The sequence below is a fragment of the Rutidosis leptorrhynchoides genome, chromosome 2 (genome assembly GCF_046630445.1).
Source record: "Rutidosis leptorrhynchoides isolate AG116_Rl617_1_P2 chromosome 2, CSIRO_AGI_Rlap_v1, whole genome shotgun sequence".
Classification (NCBI taxonomy): domain Eukaryota; kingdom Viridiplantae; phylum Streptophyta; class Magnoliopsida; order Asterales; family Asteraceae; genus Rutidosis; species Rutidosis leptorrhynchoides.
Window position 1 is genome coordinate 25,567,079 of NC_092334.1, and position 11,572 is coordinate 25,578,650.

An 11,572-nucleotide genomic window follows, 5' to 3' on the forward strand; every position below is an offset into this window, starting at 1 on the left:
ATGACATGCATATGATTATGGTCTTAAAACGTGTCGGATGCTAGTACTATCCTTTGTAGGAGCAATAGTAAAGATCATCCTATGATTTTTTGGTCTGGCACAAGGTCCTGTCTCCGACCATGCTATGCAACCACCGTTTCTTACGGTTGACACCCGATTTGGTTCAGGTGACCTAATGAATTCTGATGAATTCTCAGGATTTTACGTTCAATGGTAATGAACGCATTGAAAATAGATTTTCAGAAAACAAATCGGTTTTATTTTTGATCAAAATATTTTCTCGTTCAAGCTCGAGTTTAGATATCATTGAATTCCATGAGTTTGTAATTCTCAATCTTTAAGGTCAATCTCTAGGATTGAGTAATATCAGTCTTAAAAGCTGATTTTTGATCTTTAAGAAGATTATCCTTTCTGGGGATTTGATTCATTAGTCTTATCAAGCTAATTTGCACGGTGCCCCCCCATTATGCGAGATAAATCCTTCTCATGGTTAGGATAAATCTGACCACATGGCGACCCTGTTTGATGCTGAGGTCCGTGGATTTCCTGCTGATTTTAGAGATGACTTTTCTAGATTTTTCGTCAACCTACAGCTTTTCTGAACGACAACTTCATGACCTAAATCACGAAGCGCGTTTCCTTTTCGGAAGACTTTACTTCCTTTTAATGATGGAATTGATTCATCGTGCAGATCCATCTTTCTTACAGTAAATCGGGTAAACCAGTTAATTTAGTCCAAAGTAAAAGCACCTACAATAACTTTACAAAAACATGTGATAGATAGTTTTTAATTGAATAACTTGGTACATTCTCCCCACACTTGACTTTTTTCATGCGTCTTTTTATATCTTAATAAATAAATTCAAGCGTTTTAGTTGTTTCTCAATTTATGTCCTTTCCGAGGTAACAATAATTTCGGCATTAACACCTAGTTTTATCGTTCATAAATATGTATAAACATGATTTTGAATTCATTTAGTTAAAAAATTTTAAAATTTTCATAATATTTAGAAAATAAGCCAAGTATAAACCCGAGAGAATTTATAACCCTTCCCCACACTTGAGATCATGCAATGCCCTCATTTGCATGAAATCAGACTATAATTATAAATTCATGAGGGTGATTAGTGTAGGAAAGTGATTAAAAATACCCAGTTTGTAATTACAAAGCTCGTCGAATGATAGATGGCGCGCCTCATCGTTCATTCCTTCATTTATTATATCACATTTGTTGTTTTGCATCTTGTCGTCAAAATCAGTAGCTTTTGCTGAACTTAATGTTAGTCTTTGAAAGTGCGTTGTTTTACCCTGTTGTTTACATGATAAAATACAAACATATATACATATTTTTAAAGTTGGGTATATTACCCCACGTTCAAAAATTTATAAAATCAAATAATTTTTTTTTTTGCATACTTTAAATCAATAAAATTAAAAATAATGATGACAAAATTTTTCGCCCCGCCCTCGGGTAAAGTAATTTCGGCTCAACGACCTAGTCTTCAACTCACGACGAATTTTAGAAATCATTTTTTTTCAACTTAATGAAATAAAGTAAAATTTTGTTTTTAAATTCACACAAAACTTAAAAAGAAAACATATTAATTTCATATAAAACCTAAAAAACAAAAAAAATTCAGAATGGGGGGAGAAAACTAGTTCTTTAGTGTCTGCTAGTGAAAAAGACCAATCGGATTCCATTCTCGGAACTACACGAGAACAGAACAACTAACTCCAAACAGCATTTTCTTTTTAGAATATTTGAATCTCCTCACACTTAGGTAGATGTGGTGTCGAAATTGTGATTAACTTCATCGTCAATTTCTCTTGGACCATAATCAACTTGCATATCTGTGACTTTTGCTTTAAGCCAGTGACCAGCTTTTTCCGTAATATCCACAAATTCAACTAGCTTCGCCTTTTCTTTAGGCGACAGATTGGATACTAACCGGTTATATAACTTAAAGTTCCCCTTACTTTTAGCATCAATAACCCGTTTAAAAAGTTTCTTCATTGAACTGTTAATAACGGGGTCATTTAATTTCGTATCAACTATGGGGTTCTTTATTATCAAGTCATCATTAGGTGTTACTTCATTTTCCCCACACTTAGGTGTTCTATTATTGTTAAGCATTACCGTTGGATTTGGTAAAACAACATGGTTCTTACCAATCGTTTTTGTCGGTTCAACGGTTTTGGTTTGTGGATATTTAGACTTTCGAATCATAAAGGTGATCGATTTCTCATCATTACTAAGTGTCATTCTACCCTTTCTTACATCAAATAACGCCCCGGTGGACGCTAAGAATGGTCGACCTAAAATTAGAGGAACGTTTGAGTCCTCTTCTATGTCAATGACAATGACTTCGACTAGAAAGGTTAAATTACCTACTTGAACGGGTAGGTTGTCATCAATTCCAACTGGGTGCTTAATGGTTTGATCAAGGAGTCGAACACTCATATCCGTTGGAGTTAACTCACCTACACCTAATCTCTTATATAATGAAAGAGGCATAACACTCACACTTGAACCTAAATCTGCTAGTGCATCATACATGACACAGTCACTAAGTAGACAAGGAATAATAAATTCACCCGGATCACCTACCCTAGGTGGAGGATTTGGTGGAACTGTCTTCACCGGGTTTACTTCTATTGTTTTTGTTTCTTGCACTTTTTTATTCTTCTTCTTCTTCTTTCCAGAGGTATCACAAACTTTATTACCTATTACTTGCTCATACTCAACTCCTTTTTTTGGAAACGGGATGGGTGGTCTGTATGGTGCCACCACTGGCTTTACATACTCGGGTGGTGGTGGTGGTGTAACTTCTTCATTGTTACTTACATCTAAAACCTCCCCATCTTCTGATGCTGGTTTTTCAGAATTTGTTGAAACAATATTAACATTTTCATTCCGAGGATTTACTTAAGTATTACTCGGTAGCTTTCCTTGTTTCCTTTCACTCATCAATCTAACAAGAGTACCTACTTGTTTTTCTAGATTCAAAATAGAAGCTTTTTGAGTTCTAAATGACTGATCAAACCTCTCATTCGTTTGAGTTTGAGTTTCAATAAATTGTGTTTGAGATTCAACTAGCTTAAATACCACTTCTTCCAGATTTGACTTTTTCTCTTCGGTTTGTTGTGGTGGTTTATACAAGCCAGGTCTTTGTTGATTGAAAGTGTTGTTTTGAGTTGGTTGGTTATTCGGACCTTGTTGGTTATACGAGTTATTGTCGGGTCCTTTTGGATTGTAAAGAATGTTTTGATTTCCATTGAAGTTTGGCCTTGGCGGTTGATAATTATTCTGATAACTATTTTCCAGCCTTTGGTTCATGTAGACAACATTCTCACGTTGTTCCATCGTTTGTTCAATGTGACAGTCTTTCATTAAGTGTGGTCCACCGCATTGCTCACAACTGATTCGTATTGCGTGAATATCTTTATTCATCTTTTCCATTCGTCTCTCGAAAGCATCTATTTTTGCGGAAACGGAATCAAAGTTATGACTAGAATCGGCTCTAGCCGCTTTAGATGAACGATATATATCTTTCTCTTGGTGCCACTCATGAGAGTGGGAGGCTATGTTATCAATAATTTTGTAAGCTTCAGTTGCGGTTTTCTTCATAATGGAACCACCAGCTGTTATGTCGATGTCTTTTCGTGTAGCAACGTTGACACCTTGGTAGAATATTTGTACTATTTGATAAGTGTCTAAACCGTGTTGAGGACATCCTCTCAACAACTTTCCAAATCTTGTCCACGCCTCATATAGAGTTTCATTTGACTTTTGTGTGAACGTAACAATTTCTCCTTGAAGTCTCACGGCTTTAGATGCCGGAAAGAATCTTTTAAGAAATTTCTCAACTAAAACATCCCATGTGTCAATCGCCCCTTCAGGTAACGATTCTAACCAATCTTTGGCTTCTCCCTTTAAAGTCCAGGGAAACAACATGAGATAGATCTGTTCATCCTTAACTTCTCGGATTTTGAATAGTGTACAGATCCTATTAAATGTACGAAGATGTTCATTTGGATCTTCCTTCGGCGCACCACTATATTGGCACTGATTAGTTACCATGTGTAGGATTTGTCCTTTGATTTCATAATCTGGCGCATTAATGTCTGGCTTAATAATGGCGTGACCTTGGCCCGTGCGTGTGGCTCTCATTCGGTCTTCCATACTTAGAGGTTCCAGATTTTCCATAATTGAATTTGTTGAATACGAATCACTAGAAGATTCTGATTTAATGGTTTGTGGTTCAGGAGGAATGATTAGTGGTTCTGGATCTTGGAATTGTCCCTGAATATTCTCCGAATTCTCAATTGTGAGGTCGGGTTCAAAAGATGGATTATCGAAAATTTGAGTTGGAGTTCTTGGTCGACTAGATGATGATTCTAAAGAAAAATCAACGGCGACAATATTGGCTAGATGTCTTGATCGAGTTATAGGTGGTGAACGTATGAAAGGTGGTGAACGTTTTACTCGGTGCATTCACTGAATATCCTATTAGTTTTTAAAAGGAAAGAAAAATTATATAAGTTATCCAATTAATAGACTTTTCTGATTTTGCCCACGTTTCGAATAGCCAAAAGATGCAGCAGAGGGGCAGGATTCGTTTGGTCTCAATATAATTGAGTACTGTTTGGCTCCAATAACCCGGTCCACGTACAAATCCAACTATTACTACGAACCAGAAAATTTTGATGTCTATCAATTTAACCACTTAAAATAAATTTTCGTAATTTTAAGAAATTTAGATAAGAAGTATAATAAAAATCTTATCCTAAAACTAGAATAGCGAGAAATAAGAAAGAAAAAAAAAAGCGTCGAAAAATAAAAGGTCGAAAAATAGGCGTCGAAAAATAAAAATAAGAAAGTAGCGCGAAAAAAGGCGTCGCAAAATTCTAAAGCACATAAATCTTAGTCTAAGGAATAAGCACTTAAGGGATTTTACGGCAAACCTAAAAATTCTAGAAATAAAAATAACTATGGCAAAACTAAACTTAATACTAAAAATTGTAACTATAGTCTAAAAATCTAAAGGTAATAAAAAAAAACTTTTTTTTTATTTTTTTTTATATTTCGTTTTTTAAGGATTTTAAAATTTTTTTTTTTAATTTTTTTTATATATTTTTTTTTTTTAAAACTTTTTTTTTAAAAAAATTTTCTTTAAAAAAAATGATTTTTTTTACAATTTTTTTTTAAAATTTTTTTTTTTTTAAAAAAACGATTTTTTTTCTTTAAAAAAAAACGATTTTTTTTACACAATTTTTTTTTTTTTTTAAAACGAAATTTTTTTTCTTTAAAAAAATGATTTTTTTTACCCAATTTTTTTTTAAGGAATTAATAATTTTATTATTATTATTATTTTTTTTTCAAAATTTTTTTTTAACTCATTTACTATTCATGAATAGTAAATGAAAAGAAATTAATTAATTTACTATTCACATGAAAGCGACATGATAGAAATTATTAATTGCAAGTTACATAATATACCCCTGAAATATTTAATAAATACGACTTTTTAAAACTTTTACGATTCAAAATAGTAAAGGAAAGAAATTAATTAATTTACTATTCACATGAAAGCGACATTGTAGAAATTATTAATTATAAGTTACATAATATACTCCTGAAGTATTTAATAAATACGACTTTTTAAAACTTTTACGTATCAAATTTGATTCTAAAATATTATTATATTATTATATTTTATTTTAATATTATTATATTATTATATTTATAAAATTATTATATTTAAATTAATATATCTTTAATCAATCAAAAACTAAAAAAAAAACTTAAATACCCCGTGAAAACACAAAAAGTGTCCCCGAAATTACTTTTTTTTATAACTATATTTTTACAGATATAAATTAAAAATATATCGTTTTAGCGCTCCCCGGCAGCGGCGCCAAAAACTTGATGATGTAGCGTGAGGGTACGAAATTGTATTATTTTTACTAGGAAATACTACAAAATATGACACAAGTTTTATTTATTTACGGATGTGATATACCTAAACCTTGCTACAACACTATAGGCAGTGTACCTAATCGTAGAGTAGTGTAGTTTTTAGTAAGTCCGGTTCGTTCCACAGGGAGCTAGTGATTACGTACTATATTTTTATAAAACTATATTTATATAAATATATATATATATATATATATATATATATATATATATATATATATATATAAGTAGTAATATTATTATAAAAGGGGGGTTTTTACCGTTTAATGACCGGTTTTTCGATTTTATATTTTTAAGCGTAAAGATAAATGACAATAATTAAAGGGCGTAAAATAAATAAATGACGATAAATAAAATAACAATAAATAAAATTGCGCTAGAATATGAAATAAAAGGATTATGCTTATTTGAACTTTCGTAATCATGATGTTTGACGTTTTGATTTTAATTAATTGTTACTCGGGTTAATTGTCCTTTGTCCTGGTTTATTTGATACCTATCTGGTTTTTGTCCATAATAGTCCATCGGTAATAAATATAAAGTGCGAGTGTCCTCGTCAAATTACCCTTATACCCAAAGTCAAATATTCCAACTAATTAAGGATTTAAACTGTGACGCAGTTATCACTTCTGTCAACAATTACACCAGTTATCACTGTATGTAATCCACCCCTGTTTTGATTAGATATGAATATTAATTTACCCACTTGATCAGTTTGAATAATCAATTACCCAACCCGAATAATTAATTAAATGATTATAATAGATTCCATATGAACGTCACTAAATAGGACAACCATAATCATTATTAATTATTAGGTTAATTAATTTGAAGATAGGTTCGACAGACTCCAATGAGTTGTCACTCAATTAGACAATACCCCCCATCTATTAATAGTCAATAGTCCAATTTCCACAAGTGTCGGTCTTTTGCCCAAACCTTAATTATGGTACAAAGTTCAATAACCCCGTCTTAATATTTTAGCCCAACATCACGATTACTTCGGCTCAAATAAGCATAATAATAACTTAGTTACGAGACATTAATTTAAAAAGGAAGAACATAACTTACAGTGATTATTAATCGTGTAGCGTTACACGGACAGAGTTTCGACTTTAAAACCCGTAAAACATTCCTTACAATAACCCAATTATTATTAAACTTAAACTAAAATTAAAATTATAATTATAAATATATATATATTACATGTAAAGAGAAAGAAGAAAAGGTGTACATAAATCGATCAAATGAATTGCCTTTTATAGGCAAATATTGAATTGAAATTTTCACTTATGACCCCTTAACTATGCTCAATTAACAACTTTTTATTATTTATTATTATTCTTATTATGAATTATTTAAATATTATATTATATTCTTGTGCATAGTTGACTTGTACTTTCAGCTCCGTTGCGTCGAGCGTTGATAGTTGGCTCGGGTACCGGTTCCGGATTTTCGAACGTCCTTTCGTATAATTTAATATCTTGTACTTTGCGTTTTGTAACTTGTACTCTTGTCATTTTTAGACGTTCCTCATCAATAAATTGAACCTTTTGAATTGTATCTTGTACATTTGAGCTTTTTGGACGTTTGTGTCTTCAAATCTTCGTTTTCGCCTTTTGTCTTCGCACTTATTTATTTAAACAATTACAATAAAAATATAATACAATTACATATGAAAACCTATTATTTAGAAGGGATATTGCTATGAAATATATGTTCCTTTTTAGCCTTATCAAGGTAGTCCCGGTAATTCTTTTGGAAATACATCGGGAAATTCTTTTGCGACGGGAACATCATTGATGCTCTTTTCTTCAGTTTGTACTTTCTCGACGTGTGCTAGAACAGCATAGCAACCTTTTCTTATTAGTTTTTGTGCCTTCAAATTACTAATAAGATGTAGCTTCGTGTTGCCCTTTTCTCTGTACACCATTAAAGGTTCTCCTTCTTCTCGTACAATGCGAATTGCATTTTTGTAACATACGATCTCTGCTTTCATCTCCTTCAGCCAGTCCATGCCAACTATTACATCAAAACTCCCTAACTCTACGGGTATCAAATCAATCTTAAATATTTCGCTACCCAGTTTAATTTCTCGATTCCGGCGTATATAATCTGCTGAAATTAATTTACCGTTTGCTAATTCGAGTAAAAATTTACTATCCAACGGCGTCAATGGACAACTTAATTTAGCACAAAAATCTCTACTCATATAGCTTCTATCCGCACCCGAATCAAATAAAACGTAAACAGATTTATTGTCAATAAGAAACGTACCCGTAACAAGTTCCGGGTCTTCCTGTGCCTCTTCCGCATTAATATTGAAAACTCTTCCGCGGCCTTGTCCATTCGTGTTCTCCTGGTTCGGGCAATTTCTAATAATGTGGCCCATTTTTCCACATTTATAACAAACTACATTGGCATAACTTGCTCCGACACTACTTGCTCCGCCATTAGTCGTTCCGACACCATTTGTTCCTTTCGTTCTGTTAACCCCTGGTCATTAGACCTCACACTTCGCCGCGCTATGACCATTTCTTTTACACTTGTTGCAAAATTTGGTGCAAAACCCCGAGTGATACTTTTCACACCTTTGGCATAGCTGCTTCTGATTGTTGTTGTTGTTGCGGTTGTTATTGTTATTGGGATGATTGTTGTAGTTGTTGTTGTTGTTGTTGTTGTTGTGCCGTTTGTTGTAGTTGCGATTGATGTTGCGATTGTTGGGATAGTTATTGTTGTTTTGGTGACTCTTATCACCGTTTTCCTCCCACTTTCTTTTGACTAACTTCACGTTGGCCTCTTCGGCCGCCTGTTCTTTAATTCTTCCCTCAATCTGGTTCACTAGTTTGTGAGCCATTCTACATGCCTTTTGTATGGAGGCAGGCTCGTGTGAACTTATATCTTCTTGGATTCTCTCCGGTAACCCTTTCACAAACGCGTCGATCTTCTCTTCCTCATCTTCGAACGCTCTCGGACACAATAGGCACAATTCTGTGAATCATCTTTCGTACGAAGTAATATCAAATCCCTGTGTTCGTAACCCTCTAAGTTCTGACTTAAGCTTATTGACCTTGGTTCTGGGACGGTACTTCTCGTTCATCAAGTGCTTGAATGCTGAGCACGGTAGCGCATAAGCAGCATCTTGTCCCACTTGCTCTAGATAGGTATTCCACCATGTTAACGCAATACCTGTGAAGGTATGCGTAGCGTACTTCACTTTGTCTCCTTCAGCACACTTACTTATGGCAAACACCGATTCAACTTTCTCGGTCCACCCTTTCAATCCGATTGGTCCTTCGGTCCCATCAAATTCTAAAGGTTTGCAGGCAGTGAATTCCTTGTAGGAGCATCCTACATGATTTCTTGCGCCGTTAGCTGTATTGCTAGATTCAGAGTTATTGTTGGTATGTAGCGCGGCCTATACTCGGCTATGTTTGAAGCAAAAAAGGCACGAAATTCCTCTTCGCTCATATTCAAGGTGTGTCGAGTAGTCGGTGCCATTTCCTTCAAAATAGTCAAATGAAACAATTTAATCATACAGAATATTAAGAGTAGTCAATAGTATCTTGTAGTATAATATGAACTCATTTATAAAAGCTTTTTCTTCATATTAGCATTTTATAATTTTAAATTCGGGTACTACCTACCCGTTAAGTTCATACTTAGTAGCTAATATACAATTCAACTACTACAATTCCATATGAAAAACTGATTATAATAATATATCACATACAAATATTCTTCAAACTTACAACTTCGCTATATTACATATAACATGAAATATAGTACACTATGATACAGGACAGTTTTGAAGATAAATCTAGTTAATACGCAAGTTGTTCAGCAAAGGAAATAAAGACACGTAATTCATAAGTCCAGAAACAAGTCATGCATTCTGGTTTTACTAAGACGACTTCCCATCCTTGGTCTTGTGGAAAATAATCGTTATGACCATTAGCTAGGCAGCATGTTGTAATGTCGTCAAAAGGACGAGGGTTTCGTAATGTCCAACAGCCCCGTAATAATCTAAAAACCTTGTGTCTCACCCCAACTACTGAATCCGTCACTTGTGGAAAAGTTTTATTTAAAAGCTGCAATCTGATGTTCTTTTTCTCACTTTGGTAAGAAGCGAACATCACTAACCCGTAAGCATAACATGCTTCTTTATGTTGCATGTTAGAAGCTCTTTCTAATTCACGAAATCCTATGTTGGGATATGTTGAGTCAAAATAGGTTCTTAACCTGTAGCGTAAAATTGCATTTGGGTTCCCCGCATTTAACGCTTTAAAGAAAACACGGCGTAACTTAAAGTCTCCCCAATGTGATATACCCCACCTATCAAAGCAAAGCCTTTTATAAACTAAGGCATTTCTGGAAAGTCTTTCAAATGTTTAACAAGTTAATTTCGCCATAACTAAATGTGCTGATGAATTCTGACCGACTCTAGACAAGATTTCCTCAATCATATCCTCTGGTAGGTCTTCTAAAATATTCGGTTGTCTACCCTTAACGTCCATTTTGTTTTTATACTGTAAAATAGACAAGGATTAGATTCGTAATAACAAACAATACAAGCAATTTTTACATAGAACATAAAAGTACAAGCACACTACAATACATTTATTACACAACATGCTCACACCCCTTTAATCTGAATCACTGGTTTCTTCTTCTTCGGACTTGGTTCTTTTTCCTAATCTTCTAGGGATATATGATGTTCCTATAATACGAGTCGTCGTTTTCCACATTGGTTTAGAAAAACCTGGTGGTTTAGAGGTTCCCGGGTTATTGTCACGATATTGAAAATACGGGTGTTGACGGTACATATAAAGTTCATCGGGGTCGGAATCAGATTTCTCTATTTTGATGTCTTTTCCCTTATTATTTTCTTTTTCCTCATTAAATTGGGTCGGGGTAATTTCTATAACATCATCGGAATCCTCATCAGGATCCGATTCATCAGAAAATTGGTAATTTTCCCAATATTTTGCTTCCTTAGCGGAAACACCATTGACCATTATTAACTTTGGTTCATTAGTTGAGGATTTTCTTTTATTTGACCGGTTTTCTGTGGTTCCTACTATTCCCCCCTCCGAAACCTCTTCTTCTTCAGGTTCCTCTTCTTCTGGTTCCTCTTCTTCCGGTTCCTCTTCTTCCGGTTCCGTTTCCTCTTCTTCCGGTTCTTCGGGAACTTGTGAATCTTGCCAATATATATTCGACTCTTCGTTATTATTAGGTGAGTCAATGGGATTTGTGCTAGAGGTAGACATCTATCACACAATATCAAACATGTTAAGAGATTAATATATCACATAATATTAACATGTTAATAATATATAGTTTCCTACAAAAATGTTAAGCAATCATTTTTAAAGAAAACACAGTCGAAGTCCAGACTCACTAATGCATCCTAACAAACTCGATAAGACACACTAATGCAAATTTTCTGGTTCTCTAAGACCAACGCTCGGATACCAACTGAAATGTCCCGTTCATATTGATTATAAACGTTCCATATTAATTGATTTCGTTGCGAGGTTTTGACCTCTATATGAGAGGTTATTCAAAGACTACATTCATTTTTAAAACAACCAT